Below are 15856 nucleotides of genomic sequence, written 5' to 3'. Positions count from 1 at the left end.
CTCTCAAAGGTCTCATTCCTTTTTGGCATGCAATGTTCCTCAACTTTAGTCAGTATTTTACTTAGCTTCATGCTTTCTTCTTCTTCAGACTTATTGTTATAAATATCCAGTGCTTCCTCCCCCACGAACATGCAAAAAGATTGATGACCAGATGTCCCGATATTTAGGTGTTTGTCCTGCTGATCCTGATATTTGCTCCGCCCAGCGCCACCCCCTGGGTGCAATGTGTCCCGATATTTTCTTCCTCTCGTCTGGTCACCTACAAACAAGTGAATGAGAAAGGAATAAAACTTTTAAATAAAACAAACTAGAGCACTTCTGTGGTTGTCCAAGTATAATTCCCAATTCTGGACCTTAGCATCCAAAATAGGGGTACTAGCATTAATTCCCTAAGCTTAATGACCAGCTTAGATCTGATAGGCTGCCACCAATCAGGATTTTAGGGCCTGATACCCTCTGGTCCCCCCAAAACCTCCCCAGGGGACCCCAGACCCAGATTCCTTGAGTCTCACAACAAAGGGAAATAACATTCTCATCCCCCTCCCTTCGTCCTGCCCAGCTCCTTCCCACCCTGGGAACACTAGGAGATCGCCTGATTCAACTTTTGAATCACCACACCGAGAGGAGGGTACCTTCCCCCTCACCCGGACAATACAAGCTGCGTGAATATAACACAAAGAGAAAATGTATCCTTCCCTTCTCCCCACCAATGCCCTTGAACCTAACTAGAGAAAAAAATTAAACGGGTCTGAAAAGCAAAACTTTTAATAAGAAAGAAAGAAAAAAGTAAAAGGTTTATCTCTGCACTTTAGATGGTAAAAAGTTACAGGGTCTTTCAACTATAAACAATAGAAAGAAACTTTCTCCAGCAGAAACACAATTTAAGCTACTTCCAGCAAGTACACATATGCAAATGAAAAAAAAAACAACTTAAAAGACTATGACCGCCTTTTCTTACTCACAATTCTGAATAGATAAGAGACTGTAGCAGGGAGATTGGCAGAAACCTGGTTGCACCTCTAGTCCCTTCCAGGACCCAGAGAGAACAAAGCCAAACCCAAACCCCACAAACAAAGGCTTCCCTCCCATGAGATCTGAAAGTATCTTGTCTTCTGATTGGTCCTCTGGTCAGGTGTTTGGGGTCCCTGTTTGTTAACCCTTTACAGGTAACAGAGACATTAACCCTTAACTATCTGTTTATGACAGTGGTGAATTGCTGTACACAGCTACACTATCCTTTGAAACTCCAGCTTCCAAGGCACATCTCTGAATTCCGATATTCATAATACTGTCCCTTATGAGGGAGCATCTATAAATTATAATCTTCCACAAACACGTTTCTACAACCAAAACACATAAACAAATGCCTCCTATGTCAAGTTGACTTACCAGCTGGTGTGCCACCTTGTGACTAGGTATGGAGTTGCAGGGTTTGTTCTCTATAGACCTGCCAAACACGTCCACTTGTGGTTCCCTGTGATTTTGCCTTCTAGTCCAGGTTACCTTTGGTTTCACCCCTTTCAGGGTAAACCAGGGTTTTTGATCAATAGTCTCAAGACCTACCAAGGTCAACATCCTTATCCAGGCCCAAAGATCCTTCCTCTCACCTTGTGTCTGGGGTCTTTTACCACATCTTCTTGGTGGGCTCTAGAGGAATCCAGTCTCTCCCTATACCCTGTATTTCAGTCCAGAGACTCTTGTAGCAAGTTACGGTCTGTCTGGTCAACCTCTTGCTTCTTCCCTTTGGCTACTTCCTGCATCAGCACACCTTCTCCTCAGGGGGTTCATATACTCAGCAGGAGTCTGCCCTGGGGTAAAGCTCCTAGTCACAGTTCTCAAGGTAACAAAAGAAAATAAATTAAATTAACAGAAATAAATAGTAGCACCAGTTTCTCTGTCCTACCATGATTCTTCAGCTGTTCTCTGTCCTACCATGATCCTGTCTGTCTGTTCTACTGCTCTGCACTCACATGCAACCAACGGTATCTTCGTTCTCTGCTCTGCTCCTTTCTGGGAGCTGAAGGCAAGAAGAAGAAGGGCTGGGCCCTTCTGAACTGTCAGGGTCCATATATCTTGAACCCTGGTCCACAGGGCTCCTCAGTGCTAGTAAGAATGAACCTGCCACCCAATGTCCTGCTAAGTGTTGTCAGAATAGAAGCTGAACTCCAAGAGGACCCCAGCCCTGGACTCTGACTGGCAGAATTGTGAGGACCCTGATTGGTTCATAGCTTCTATATAAATCCATCACAGGAACAGGAAGTTGTCCATGCAACTGGATTCTCCCTGATTTGGACTGTTTCCTCTGTGATACCTGCTCCTACTGACGATCTCCTGGTAACCTGACCCTGCCTGCCTTCTGACACCTGACCTCCATTTGCCCTCTGGTCCATCTTGGTCTCTGACCTCCTGGTAGTGGACCTGGCCTGACTCCTGCTCTGACCACTAGGCCACACTGCCCACGTCAACAAAGAAAAGGAAACTAAATAAACAGAAACGAACATTGGCATCAGCTTCTTTGTCCTACCAGGATCCTCCAGCCATTTGTCCTACTGCTCTGTGCTCAGGGGCAACCAAATATTGCATGGATCTCTGATGTGCTCCCTTCTGGGATCTGAGGATAAAACATCTTGAGAACAAGAGGTCTGTCTGCCTCCCCAGGCTGGGCCCTTCTGAACTGAGCTTCTCCCTTTTTAAGGCTCCTCTGTCAAGTTTGGCATGCCTTGTCAGTACAACAGGGAAGGGCAGCCTGAGTCCAAAGCTGCTCTTTAACCCCTTCTTGCCTGGTATGGAGTTTGCACACCCCATCAACCACCCCCTATGGATTCTATGTGGGCCTTTCTTCTTTTCCTATAGTAGAATTTGGGGGTCGTGGGGTAGAGGAGGGACCAGGAGTTCCCCACATCTTTTTTTTGGTGGGCACATGGAAATCTAAGTAGGGGATGTCATTGCATGAAGTAGTATTAATTTATGTGGCAGCCCTTCTGCAGCAACTAGGAAGAATCAGCCAATGCCGAAGGAGCCATGCTGCCATGGGAAGGAGTGAGAAGGGACCAGTGAATCAGTGCAAAAGAGCAACCAACTATGCAGCATGGCTTCAGACAGCACAAATCTAAGGGTTCCCTTCCCTGAAGATTTCCAGGGTCTGTGGAGTTGGGAAGTCCCATTCTCTGCTCTTTTGTGCTTAGGGTGACCAGACAGCAAGTGTGAAAAATCAGGATGGAGATGGGAGGGAGGGGGTGGGTAAATGGCACCTATACAAGACAAAACTCCAAATATCTGGACTGTCCTTATAAAATTGGGACATCTGGTCAGCCTATTTGTGCTCCCCCACACAATCCCCTTTCTCTGGAGGGAATTCTTTCTAGGATACTGTGAGGAGACAACCTATTTGCTCTGTCCTCCTCCTGCAGTTTGTAATAGGAGATGCATTTTGGATTTTTACCTCCTTAACCACACACTTGAGCGTTGTGCCTACCTCACGATAACATGACTTGTTGTGGTTGTGGATCAAACACAAGACAATGTGATGGGTACCAAACAGTACCTGTAACAGAATGGCAAACTCTAGGAACTGGCATGGTGACCTCCTGATGGCAGATGCTCAAACTCTGCTTTAAGGGGTAGGGCAATTACTTAGGAGTCATAATGGCACATGAATCTTGTTCATTCCAGCCAGGATAGAAGCGGCTGTTGGGAGTTTCCCTAAGGCAGGGGGATCTAGGGACTGAGATAGAGAATTTGGCCAGTGAAAACCCAGCAGATTTGGTTGTATGAGTTACCAATAAAGCCAAACCCACTTAATGTTGTAATTATGGTTCCTGAAAAATGCAACTTTAAGTGAAATGATGTTAAGCAAATCCAATTTCCCTATAAGAATGAATGTAAATGGAGGAGTTGGGTTCTAGGGAAATTTTTTTTGCCATACAGTACAGCACTGTGCTATAGTTGGGAGGTTCCCCCCTTACTGCACACAGGCACAGCCCACTGGCACTGGAGACAATGAGGCAGGCAAGGAGACTGAAGGTGCTGTAGGCTAGGAGAAGCACATTATGCAGCAGCAGCAGCTTCCCCTACTCTGTAAGCACCGGGGCAGGGACTCAACCCTCGGCCCACCCATTTCACTCCTTTCCCCAAACCCCCACCCTTAACCCGCCTCTTCTTCCCCCTCCTTTTACTCCGCATGCTACATCCTTGCTCCTCTCCGCCCGCCTCCTGCCCGTAGCAATCAGCTGGCTTGCGACATTCAGGGGCAGGAAGGAGGGGGGAGGAGCAACTCTGATCTCTCCCTATTACCATTAACACTAAAATACTGCTGCTTCAATTGTGCCTGATAGGTACAGCTGTGTGCTGAGGTCAGGGCAGAGCTGTACTGCCCCAGTGGGAATTCTGGGAGGGATTGAGCCTCAGGGAGTCCCTAGTACATAGGAGAACTTCACCTGCAGAACCAGTCCTGTGTGCTCCTCTCTTTGCACAAGTTACCTCCACTACCAGGGCAGGCCGTTGTCCTGCTGCCTATTGGAGGATTAGCAAGGAGCAGTACCCATACTCAGGGATCTGCCATTGTACCTTGCTGCTGCACATGGGCAAAAATGTGAGGAAGTTTCCTTGCATCTTACCTCCTTTTTGTGATCCCCCTGCAGCAGTAAGGCACAAACAAGTCTCAAACCTATTATGGCCAAACCCTACAGTCTTTAATCAGGCAAAATAAATGTCATTGTTTGTTTTGCCTGAATAAGGAAAGCAAGATTTCTCAAGTAGCACATTTGATCAAGAAATCCAGCAATGCCAATGAGACTGAAAGAAAAAGATAACACAGTAAAAGGAGAAATGAGGGATGAAATTATAGGGAAAGTGGCTGTGCCTAGTTGCTGCTGCAACAGGCACAGAACTTTCCTTTTGCTTTGCCTCTTTTCCCCTGCTTAGGGCCCTGCATGGAAAGTGAACCATTTATTACATAACTAACCTTTCCAAGACTGTTAAGAACTGGAAATCAGAAACATCATTTTTTGTGATAGGTGCTTTACAAACACGGAAGATGACTCCACACTGACACAAATAGTGTCCAGTCTAAGGGAGTGTTCTCAGCATGGGTAGAGAGACACACACTCACTCTGCTACAAAGAGGGCATTTAAAAATAAGTGTGGCCTCTGCAGCAGGGCCAGTGGCTCGGACTAGCCATCCAAGTACAAACCCACCCACCCACCTGAGGCGCTGTCCATGCTGTTGCAGCCTTACTGCTCTGGGAAGTATCTCTTGACAAGTAGTTGGGAACATACCCTAAAACAGACAGGAGATAGATGAAGGGCAGGGAAAGGTATATAAAAACATACAGGCAAAGGTGGCTCATGTCTTGTTAGTTCTATACTCTTGTTATATATCTTATTTATGTTATAAAATCTATGAGGTGTCATTTGGTGGGACACTCCTTTTTGAGGTTGAAGTAGGGAAGAAAAATGGGGCAATGTGATTGATGGAAGCTGGAATAAAGGCTAGAGCTGGTTTGAAAAAAATCCCAATAAATTTTGATAGAAAATATTTTAAACTATTTTTCTTTAATTTTCCTTTTAAAAAAGATGGTTTTCTGGGGGGAAACCTGAAGCAAAATGAAACATTTCCAGTTTCTAAAAACTGTTTTTGGTAAAATTTTGGGTTTTCAATTAAAACCAATTTTTGGTTTTCCAAAAATTGAGAGCTGAACATTTTTACTGTAAATGTTGTAGTGATATTTTTTAGTTTTGATTTCCATTTTTTTTTACTGGAAAATTATGACCACAATGAAAAAAATCTTTGAAAATGCTCATTTGATCAAAAGGCCATTTTTCATCAAAAGAAAAAAGTGTTTCACTGAATAATTTCCACTAGTAAAAAGGAAACTGAGTGGGAAGGAAGGTAGTGTGGGGAAAAGAGAAGGTAGGAGGGCTAGAAGCATAGAAAGCAGTGGAAAGAAACAGGGTAGGTGAAAGGCTGCAGCGGTAAAAGTGGCAGGAGAGGGGTGGGATAAAGAGGAGCCAACAACAGTAGCAAAACAGCAAAGAAGGAAGACATCCAGAATCCAACAGGTCTCTGAAAGGAGGGGTGCATGTGGACAGAACGTGTCCCTCCTGCTTCCTGGCATCCTAACAAGGGAGCATTCCCAATGGAAATTCCTGTTTAAGTGAACCACAGACACTGTCCTCGTCTTTCCTGCACCTTCTAGTTTATTCAGGCAAAATTCCACCCCTGCTGTAAATAGCTTCCCTCTCTGTTAAGACTGTGTAATTCTCATCCCAGCAGTAAGAAACTACCTCTTGTTTAGCCATTCATCCAAAGCTTTCATCAGAAGCATTTCAGACAAACTCTCATACTGCTCCTGGCAAATGATTGAAATAAATGAGTGTTCTTCCATCACAAATTGTTGTCTCTGATATCTTGACTATCAGGACTTTGTGTGAAGACAGTGTTATTGAATTTTGCACATATACAATACAAAGCCAATATCTCTGTAAGCAGGTTTTCTGTGCAGTGCAAAACTGGAGATGCTCCAGGGTACAATAAAAGTGACTTGCATTTTATGACCACTACACCTTGACACAAAATCATTTAAAGCCTCTGCAATAAATGGCTCTGATATTCGGTGCATCAGTGCTTTGATTGTATAATGGTCAGCTAAGTTCACCTTGTAATTTATAGCATAAAAGTAGCTATTGATTTCTTCACATACAACTTCCTGAGAGTTTGAATTCTTATTTGACTCTGGTCTGGAGAGTGATAAAGTTCCCCTTGGTGATCACTTTAGCTTCTAACAAATGTCCTAGAATGTCGTCTAAAATGAACATTTAATCTTCATCTTTTAAGACTGCTTCATAGAAAAATGCCCTACTGGAAATTACTTCTTACAGTCACAATATAATGCAATAATATGGACTAATCTGGGCTCTATCTCAAGACCACAGTTCAGTTCCCAGCTCTGCAAATGACTATGTGACCTTGGGCAAGTAACTTATTGTTACACCCTGACACCCCAATATTCACCACTGTCATGTAATTAGGATATGACTTATACAAAGTATGCTTTGTGAGGTGTCATTCTAAAAGTCTTGATCTGCTAGACAGTGATATCTCATTGGCTTGTATGTGATATTATTGTATGTGAAGTTATGAAGTTTCACCATGCATGTGTTGCTGAAACATGTCCTGAGGTTGAAAACTCCCACTAGCAGCCTTTTAGGTATGACAGTAAACAGACCAAACAATGTTAATGGTTTATTGAGGAAATGCACACAAGCACAAGGATTACCCTAGGAATGGTGTACAATAGAAACCTCTCAGAGATAGCACTACACAATGGGAACTGTTTGACCCAGGTCACAGCAAAAGAGCTTTCAAGCAAATGGGGAGAAGATATAATGGGGGAAATGGGGGAAATGACACCTTGGGGGCACCTCACTCTCCCTACAAGAACACACCTGAAAACAAACAAAGACTGAACTGTGGGAAGAGGAAGTGATGGTCCCAGGCTAGAAGGATCTTTAGCCTGTGTATGAAAACCTGGAAAAGCCAGGGCAATTTGTTCCTTAAGAATCTGTCAGATTGTATTACTCAGGAAGAGAATTAGCTATTTATATCCTACATATCTAGTGTATTAAGCTTGCGGTTTTTGTTATTTACTAAGATAATCTGCTTTGTTCTGTTTGCTATCCCTTATCACTTAAAAATTACTTTTTGTAGTTAATAAACTTCTTGTTTATTTCAAAACCCAGTTTGTGCAATTCATATCAGGGAGAGGGGCAAAAAATTGTGCATTGAGGAAGAGGGAGAATTTTTCATGAGCTTGTGCTGTTCACATCTTTCCATATAGCACAAGACAATATACGGCGGCACACAAGCTGATTTTCAGTGGCACTCATACTGCCTGGGTGGGTCCTGGCCACTGGACGGGGGGGCTCTGCATTTTAATTTAATTTTAAATGAAGCTTCTGAAACATTTTGAAACCTTATTTACTTTACATACAACAATAGTTTAGTTATATTATAGAGTTATAGAAAGAGACCTTCTAAAATGTTAAAATGTATTACTGGCACAAGAAACCATAAATTAGAGTGAATAAATGAAGACTCAGCACACCACTTCTGAAAGGTTGCTGACCCCTGCAATATACCTTTGGGTCTGCATTCCCAGGGAGGTGGACACCTGAGTGACAAGGCAAGTCCCTTAAGCTGAGTCTTCCCAGAGCTGATCTCAATGTCTGTGTCTTTCTGCAGTTGGATGTGGCCCTGCCTGTGTGTGCGCTAGAGGAGGCTTAAGAGCCCGGCTCAGCAAGACAGGTTAAAGGGGCCAAGGCTGGCAGAACAGGCGAGCTCAGTGATATCTCAGTACATCAGGTGGCACCTTAAGGGGGGCAACCTGTCACAGTGGTGTAGTCGGCAGCATAGTGTGCACAGCTTATTGCTCTGAAACACTGATAGTGGTTTTAAGTGAGTTTTAAGTGTGTTGGCTAAAGAACAGACAAAGTGGTTGCTAAGGGGCTTATTCCTTCACTCTCTTACTTCCTTGGTCCTTCTCACATGAACAGAGAGCAACAATACCCGAAGTCCAAAGGTGCAAACAATTTGATGTTTATTGGGGTGAACTTCCAGCAAGCATGATTCCAGTTTCCTTCCTCGGTGAACCCCTTCCCAGCTCTGACACCACAGAGCCTTGCCTGTGTCCCTGTTCCCATTTCCCCCCTTTAGTGAAACATGATTCCAATTCCCCCATTCCCTGTTCCCATTCCCCCCTTACTTCTTGACTGACTGCAGACTATATAGTAAAACTTGAGTTCTGCTTAGCTATACCTTAAGCAATCATTTTACTGAAATTTAATTAATCCTAGCATATTGTAACAATTATTTAACCAATTATATCTCACCACTTTAATTGGTTTATACCCAACAAAATTAATTATACAGCAGACAAACAATCACAGAACCAGACAGAGATTATACAGACAAACGATAGGGAAGTGGAGACTACAGTGATAGAACAATACAGAAATGAGGATTTCACATCCCAGCTATTGATAAGTGAGGATGCTATCAAACTAAGTTCCCTTTTACATTTTCTAGGCTCTTCCCTTTCTCAGGAATACAACCCTGTCCTGATATTCCTAACAGAGCAATGGCACCTTATTTCAATGTGACTAGTTTGGAATGCAAGGATGTGACCATACACTTCCCAGCTTATTTCTGGCCTCTGCTGCTTAGCCAAAGGCTTAGCCTAAGAACAGGGCCTCAGACTGTCACAGTAAGAGAAGGCCCTTACATCGGCAGACAGTGATTTTAATTTTTATACCTCTATAAGTAGCTTAGTAATAAGAATATACCTAAATTCTTGAAGTATAGGCCTTTGCAAACAGGCCTGAATATCTATATCCTAACAGTGATGACTGGTTATTTTCTGTTTGCTTATTTCGACCAAGAGAAGGTTGCCAGAAAAAGCAGGAAAATGCTATAGAAAAGCAGGAAAATGAGTGAAAATGAGCGAAAGTGAAATTACCAAAAAAATTGGAGCTCTACTGGTTGCAAGTAGAGGAAACTGAAAAGATGCATAAAAGACAGATGCAATTGAAACAGATGGAAATTGATGAGCAAAAGGTTGCACATTAGAGGGCCCTGGAACTGCCCTCTTAGCGGCACCCTGGGGTGGTATTTAGTTTTCAGAGATTACTGGGTGGGGCTTGAATAGGTTCTGTTTTATATTGATAAGAGGAAACCCTAGATATTGAACCCAGCCCCTGTTGCTGCCAACACTCCATGGCAGAAGGTTTAAACATGTTCAACACACAACACAAAATGCAGTCCATCATAAGTGGGGAACAAGACCTGGGAGATGGGTTGGAAACAGGAGGGAGCACGGGCTATAATGGCAGAGAGGAAGGAGGGTCAGGGCAAAGCTGGGAGGCAAGATCAAACCAGTATCTTAGATGCCTATATACAAATGCAAGAAGTATGGGTAATAAGCAGGAAGAACTGGAAGTGCTAATAAATAAATACAACTATGACATTGTTGGCATTACTGAAACTTGGTGGGATAATACACACGACTGGAATGTTGGTGTGGATAGGTATAGTTTGCTCAGGAAGGATAGACAGGGGAAAAAGGGAGGAGGTGTTGCCTTATATATTAAAAATGTACACACTTGGACTGAGGTAGAGATGGACATAGGAGATGGGAGTGTTGAGAGTCTCTGGGTTAGGCTAAAAGGGGTAAAAACACGGGTGATGTCGTGCTGGGAGTCTACTACAGGCCACCTAATCAGGTGGAAGAGGTGGATGAGGCTTTTTTCAAACAACTAACAAAATCATCCAAAGCCCAAGATTTGGTGGTAATGGGGGACTTCAACTATCCAGCTATATGTTGGGAAAATAACACCGCGGGGCACAGACTATCCAATAAGTTCCTGGACTGCATTGCAGACAACTTTTTATTTCAGAAAGTTGAAAAAGCTACTGGGGGGAAGCTGTTCTAGACTTGATTTTAACAAATAGGGAAGAACTCGTTGAGAATTTGAAAGTAGAAGGAAGCTTGGGTGAAAGTGATCATGAAATAATAGAGTTTACAATTCTAAGGAAGGGTAGAAGGGAGTACAGCAAAATAGAGACAATGGATTTCAGGAAGGCGGATTTTAAGCTCAGGGAGCTGATAGGTAAGACCCCATGGGAATCAAGACTGAGGGGAAAAACAATTGAGGAGAGTTGGCAGTTTTTCAAAGGGACGCTATTAAGAGCCCAAAAGCAAGCTATTCCGATGGTTAGGAAAGATAGAAAATGTGGCAAAAGACCACCTTGGCTTAACCACGAGATCTTGCGTGACCTACAAAATAAAAGGCGTCATATAAAAAATGGAAACTAGGTCAGATTACAAAGGACGAATATAGGCAAATAACACAGGAATGCAGGAGGCAAGATTAGAAGGAAAAGGCACAAAATGAGCTCAAACTAGCTATGGGAATAAAGGGAACAAGAAGACTTTTTATCAATACATTAGAAGCAAGAGGAAGACCAAGGACAGGGTAGGCCCACTGCTCAGTGAGGTGGGGGGAAATGGTAACGGGAGACTTGGAAATGGCAGAGATGCTTAATGACTTCTTCGTTTTGGTCTTCACTGAGAAGTCTGAAGGAATGTCTAATATAGTGAATGCTTATGGGAAGAGGGTAGGTTTAGAAGTTAAAATAAAAAAAGAGCAAGTAAAAAATCACTTAGAAAAGTTAGATGCCTGCAAGTCACCAGGGCCTGATGAAATGCATCCTAGAATACTCAAGGAGTTAAAAGAGGAGGTATCTAAGCCTCTAGCTATTATCTTTGGGAAATCATGGGAGACGGGGGATATTCCAGAAGATTGGAAGGGGGCAAATATAGTGCCCATCTATAAAAAGGGAAATAAAAACAACCCAGGAAACTACAAAGCAGTTAGTTTAACTTCTGTGCCAGGGAAGATAATGGAGCAGATAATTAAAGAAATCATCTGCAAACACTTGGAAGGTGGTAAGGTGATAGGGAATAGCCAGCATGGATTTGTAAAGAACAAATCGTGTCAAACTAATCTGATAGCATTCTTTGATAGGATAACGAGCCTTGTGGATAAGGGAGAAACAGTGGATGTGATATACCTAGACTTTAGTAAGGCATTTGATACGGTCTCGCATGATATTCTTATAGACAAACTAGGAAAGTACAATTTAGATGGGGCTACTATAAGGTGGGTGCGTAACTGGCTGGATAACCGTACTCAGAGAGTAGTTATTAATGGCTCCCAATCCTGCTGGAAAGGTATAACAAGTGGGGTTCCGCAGGGGTCTGTTTTGGGACCGGCTCTGTTCAATATCTTCATCAACCATTTAGATGTTGGCATAGAAAATATGCTTATTAAGTTTGCGGACGATACCAAACTGGGAGGGATTGCAACTGCTTTGGAGGACAGGGTCAAAATTCAAAACGATCTGGACAAATTGGAGAAATGGCCTGAGGTAAACAGGATGAAGTTCAATAAAGATAAATGCAAAGTGCTCCACTTAGGAAGGAACAATCAGTTTCACACATACAGAATGGGAGGAGACTTTCTAGGAAGGAGTATGGCAGAAAGAGATCTAAGGGTCATAGTGGACCACAAGCTTAATATGAGTCAACAGTGTGATACTGTTGCAAAAAAAGCAAATGTGATTCTAGGATGCATTAACAGGTGTGTTGTAAACAAGACACGAGAAGTCATTCTCCCGCTTTACTCTGCGCTGGTTAGGCCTCAACTGGAGTATTGTGTCCAGTTCTGGGCACCGCATTTCAAGAAAGATGTGGAGAAACTGGAGAGGGTCCAGAGAAGAGCAACGAGAATGATTAAAGGTCTTGAGAACATGACCTATGAAGGAAGGCTGAAGGAATTGGGTTTGTTTAGTTTGGAAAAGAGAAGACTGAGAGGGGACATGATAGCAGTTTTCAGGTATCTAAAAGGGTGTCATCAGGAGGAGGGAGAAACTTGTTCACCTTAGCCTCCAATGATAGAACAAGAAGCAATGGGCTTAAACTGCAGCAAGGGAGATTTAGGTTGGACATTAGGAAAAAGTTCCTAACTGTCAGGGTAGTTAAACACTGGAATAGATTGCCTAGGGAAGTTGTGGAATCTCCATCTCTGGAGATATTTAAGAGTAGGTTAGATAAATGTCTATAGGGATGGTCTAGACAGTATTTGGTCCTGCCATGAGGGCAGGGGATGGACTCGATGACCTCTCGAGGTCCCTTCAGTCCTAGAGTCTATGAGTCTATCTCATACTGATATAGCCCACTCTGTGTTTGCAGTATTTGCAGTAGCTATATTGGTTCCAAGATATTAGAGAGACAAGGGGGGTGAAGTAATATATTTTATTGGAACAACTTCTCTTAGTGAAAAAGACAAGCTTTCAAGCTTACACAGAGTTCTTCTTCAGGTCTGGAAACAATAACCAATTTGTCACAACTAAATACAAGGTGGAACAGATTGTTAAACATAAAGCGTTGACTGCCCATTTCAATTTGATTTGTATCTTGCAATATGATAACACCTCTGCAGACAGAAGACAAAGGCTGGTTAGTGAGTTACATGTTGTTATAATGAGCCATAAATCCAGTGTCTTTATTAAGACCAGGGATTTTAGCATCTAGCAACGTTATGAATTTAAGATCACAGCTTCAACTTTTGGAGGGGTTGTGCAGGCTTCCTTTGAGGACAAGAATTGAGAGGTCAGATATAGAGTGATCATTTTGTGAAAAGTGTTTGCACACAGGTGATATGGTGTTTTGTCTCATTTTTCTGTGAGAGTTCATTTGGGAGCATAGTTGATTGTCCTGTTTCTCCCACATTGTTTTATTGGGCAATTTAGTGCATGATGAGGCACAACACATGTTGTGAGAGGCATGTATTGGACCGCTGGCTCTTGAAAGGTGTTTTGGAGAGGAGGGATTATTGCAGCAGTGGAGTTATGCTGGCAGGTTTTGCGTATGTTGTTATGGCAAGGTCTGGTGCTGCTTTGAGTTGGTGGGTTCTGGTCTGTGTGGAGCTTGCATCTGATGTGCATGGAGTAGTTGGGGGGTTGTTTAAACACCAGAAGAGTAGATTTGAGAAAGATTTCTTTCAGGGTGTGGTACCCATCAAGTACAGGTCATTAACTGTTTAATGATATCCCATATGGGTTCCAGTGTGGGGTGATAGGTGACAACTACGGGTGCGTGGTCCATGGGGAATGTTTGGGGGGTTTTATTATTAAAGTAGGTTTTCTTGGGGTATTTGGGTGGCCTGTTCCATGATGCAATCTACTTCTCTGGTGGAGTGTCCTTGTTTGGTGAAGGCAGTTTTAATTGTTTCAGTGTGTATCCTGGACTTTTTCCTCAGAAGATATTCTGTGGTATGGGTGCCTGGCCATAGATAACAGATTTCTTGATGTGTTTGAGGTGGTCACTGGATCTGTGAAGGTAGGTGTGGTGATCATGATTTTTTTTGTATATAGTTGTCTGTATGGTTCCATTGTTGAAGCTGATCGTGGTGTCCAGGAAGTTGATGGTAGTGTTTGTTGGTAATGTAGGCAGCTGCTAAATCTAAAAGAATCTCCATGGATACTCAGTCTTCATCCATTGTTGGAAGAAAACCATTGACTGTTGAGACTAGTGTGGTTTAAATGCTATACTGGGCTTAAACCCAGATGGATAGGAGACAAGGAAATCTGAGGACTTTAACTATTGCCAGGTTTTCCTAGCTACAGTGTTCTCCCAGAAAAAAATTAGATACAGAGCAATAATTGACAATATTGGATGATGCACTTCTGGCAAATGCAGCAGGAGCTGGGCCAGAGAGGTATGAGTGATATCAGCTTTCACCATGAACACGTTACTCTTATATTACACTGTAAAGCAGTCTTGGAGGGATGCGGTCATCACTGGAAGCATTTAAACTAAATTGGACCAAGGACTGAAAATCACGTAGGGAATAAACCTGCACTGGGAGATGAAATTCGGCTCTGTGATGAGAGCCAGAACAAAGTCCATATACCCATTAAATCTCGCTGTCAAAGGCATGACTGGACATGGGCAGTTGGGCCTAATAGTCAAAGCCAGAGGGAAAGAGAGGTCTGGAGATTAGAGCCGAGCCAAGCTGGAGTCAAGGATCAGGGTTAGAGCACACCTGGAGGTAATAATAGAGAGCATAGCTGAAGATAAGAATCCAGGATCAGAAGCTGAAGCCAGAGCCAATGGGTGACCTGGAGATTTGGTCAGGAAGTAGAGCCAGGGGTCAGAGCCCAGGGTGTCAAGGATGGAGAAGAGTAGGGGCTGAATCAGGCAGAAGCATGTGGGACAGGAGCAGGGGCAGACACAGGAATCAGGACCAAGCGCAGCTGCTGGCAAAAACATATTGAGCAGCCACAGCCAGAGTGATCTGGATGTTGCTGGATTAAACAGTGATTAGCTCTGCCCCTCCACCAATTAGGAAATTCAGTTAATCAGGCAGCCCCTGTTAAGATCAGCTGTGTCCAGTGTGTTGCTAGAAGACTACCCTGCTGCAGCTGGCTCTTTGGCACTCAGTCCCTGGAAGAGGTGTGAACAATATGACCTACTGTTATAAACTTCCTTGCCTCAATATCCAATTTGTATGATTCTATTAATTTAATTAGCAAAAACTCACTGAACTCAACTCTAATGAAGGTTGAGTTTAGCCATTAATTTCGGTTTAATGGTATTTTTAAAATGCATTATACACTCAATAGTATGTTGTGTCTGCCATATCAAAATACCTAAATTATTTATCTAGTAATGTTTCAAAGACACAAGAAAACTGTTTATGCTGTTTGGTGAATTCCTAGCTTTCAAGCCAGGAGAACAACATACTGTATTAAGAATTTGTATTTTTAACTTAGCATTTTTAAAAATGCCTATTATTTATTCAGACACTGGATGGGACACCACCAGCAGAGGGTGCCCTGCAGAGGACAGAGCTAATTCCCAGATGTGCCAGTAGGAGGTGCTGTGGTGATGAGTCCCAACCCATCACGCAGAACCAGAAAATGCAACCAAAAACCTTCATGCATCTGAAGGTGTGTGGGTTGTTGTTTTTTTTAACCCAGGAAATCTTATGCCCAAATAAATCTATTAGTCTTTAAGGTGCCACTGGACTCCCAGTTGTTTTGTTTAATACAGACTAACATGGCTACCCCTCTGATATAAGTTACAGAATGTTCTTTAAATTCAAAAATGAATCCCCACAGGACTTAGCATTTCCTGCAGGAATAAAACTTTGTGGCCCCTATTTGGACTTTAACAAATTGAGAGTTAGACATGAGTAGTCCCACTGTAGTCAAATTGAGTACACTGTCAGTGTT

This window comes from Gopherus evgoodei, chromosome 1 (assembly GCF_007399415.2).
Source record: "Gopherus evgoodei ecotype Sinaloan lineage chromosome 1, rGopEvg1_v1.p, whole genome shotgun sequence".
Classification (NCBI taxonomy): domain Eukaryota; kingdom Metazoa; phylum Chordata; order Testudines; family Testudinidae; genus Gopherus; species Gopherus evgoodei.
Note: the sequence above shows the minus strand (reverse complement) of the source record.